Source organism: Syngnathus scovelli, unplaced genomic scaffold, assembly GCF_024217435.2.
Source record: "Syngnathus scovelli strain Florida unplaced genomic scaffold, RoL_Ssco_1.2 HiC_scaffold_462, whole genome shotgun sequence".
Classification (NCBI taxonomy): Eukaryota; Metazoa; Chordata; class Actinopteri; order Syngnathiformes; family Syngnathidae; genus Syngnathus; species Syngnathus scovelli.
Genome location: NW_026061562.1, coordinates 20,001 through 21,889, shown reverse-complemented (window position 1 = coordinate 21,889; position 1,889 = coordinate 20,001).

Below are 1,889 nucleotides of genomic sequence, written 5' to 3'. Positions count from 1 at the left end.
GGTCGGGGGTGGCGCTTGGGGATGGCGCTTGGGGATGGGTGGCTGTCGGCTGGTGGCGGTCGGCTGGTGGCGGTCGGCTGGTGGCGGTCGGCTGGTGGCGGTCGGGGGGTGGCGCTTGGGGATGGCGCTTGGGGATGGTGGCTGTCGGCTGGTGGCGGTCGGCTGGTGGCGGTCGGGGGTGGCGGTCGGGGATGGCGCTTGGGGATGGTGGCTGTCGCCTTGTGGCGGTCGGCTGGTGGCGGTCGCCTTGTGGCGGTCGCCTTGTGGCGGTCGGGGATGGCGCTTGGGGATGGTGGCTGTCGCCTTGTGGCGGTCGGCTGGTGGCGGTCGCCTTGTGGCGGTCGCCTTGTGGCGGTCGGGGATGGCGCTTGGGGATGGTGGCTGTCGCCTTGTGGCGGTCGGCTGGTGGCGGTCGGCTGGTGGCGGTCGGGGGGTGGCGGTCGGGGATGGCGCTTGGGGATGGTGGCTGTCGCCTTGTGGCGGTCGGGGGGGTGGCGGTCGGGGATGGCGCTTGGGGATGGTGGCTGTCGCCTTGTGGCGGTCGGCTGGTGGCGGTCGGCTGGTGGCGGTCGGGCTGGTGGCGGTCGGGGGGTGGCGGTCGGGGGTGGCGCTTGGGGATGGTGGCTGTCGCCTTGTGGCGGTCGGCTGGTGGCGGTCGCCTTGTGGCGGTCGGGGGGCGGCGGTCGGGGGTGGCGCTTGGGGATGGTGGCTGTCGGCTGGTGGCGGTCGGCTGGTGGCGGTCGGCTGGTGGCGGTCGGCTGGTGGCGGTCGGGGGTGGCGCTTGGGATGGCGCTTGGGGATGGTGGCTGTCGCCTTGTGGCGGTCGGCTGGTGGCGGTCGCCTTGTGGCGGTCGGGGATGGCGCTTGGGGATGGTGGCTGTCGCCCTTGTGGCGGTCGCCTTGTGGCGGTCGCCTTGTGGCGGTCGGGGATGGCGCTTGGGGATGGTGGCTGTCGCCTTGTGGCGGTCGGCGGTGGTGGTTTGGGACCGGCGTCCGGCGCAAAGTGCGTGTTGCGCGGGCCGGAGAAAATTTAGGCCAGGGGCCCGCCGCTGGAGAAATTTTTAGGTACCAGGGGTGGATTTTTTTTGTCACCGCAGGAGGGGGACGTTGCCTCCGTCCGTGTCCGACGGAAAGTGCGTGTTGCGCGGGCCGGAGAAAGTTTAGGCCAGGGGCCCGCCGCTGGAGAAATTTTTAGGTACCAGGGGTGGATTTTTTTTGTCACCGCAGGAGGGGGACGTTGCCTCCGTCGGTGTCCGGCGGAAAGTGCGTGTTGCGCGGCCCGGAGAAAGTTTAGGCCCGGGGCCCGCCGCTGGAGGAATTTTTAGGTACCAGGAGCGGATGTACTTACTTCCACAGCGCCCGCGCGCTCCCGGCCGGTGTCCGAGGATGCTGCCTCATCCCCGGACGCGCCTCTTAACGCACGCCCGCTGTCCATCCTCCGGAGACTGAGTTCCACTTAGTGGAGGCTACGTTCCACTTGGGGGAGGCTGCCTACTCCCGGCTGACGCCCGAGGATGCTGCCTCATCCCCGGACGCGCCTCTTACGCACGCCCGGTGTCATCCTCCGATCACTAAGTTCCACTTGGAGGTTCACAAGACGGGCGCGGACGCACACCCACGCCCGGCCAGAGTGACCGAGAGGCGGACATACGTTATCTTACGCACGCCCGCTGACATCCTCCGACGACTAAGTTCCGCTTGCGGGAGGCTGCCTCCTCCCGCCCGCCGCCCGGGGATGCTGCCTCATCCCCGGACGAGCCTCTTACGCACGCCCGCTGTCATCATCCAACAACTAAGTTCCGCTTGCGGGAGGCTGCCTCCTCCCGCCCGCCGCCCGGGGATGCTGCCTCATCCCCGGACGAGCCTCTTACGCACGCCCGCTGTCATCC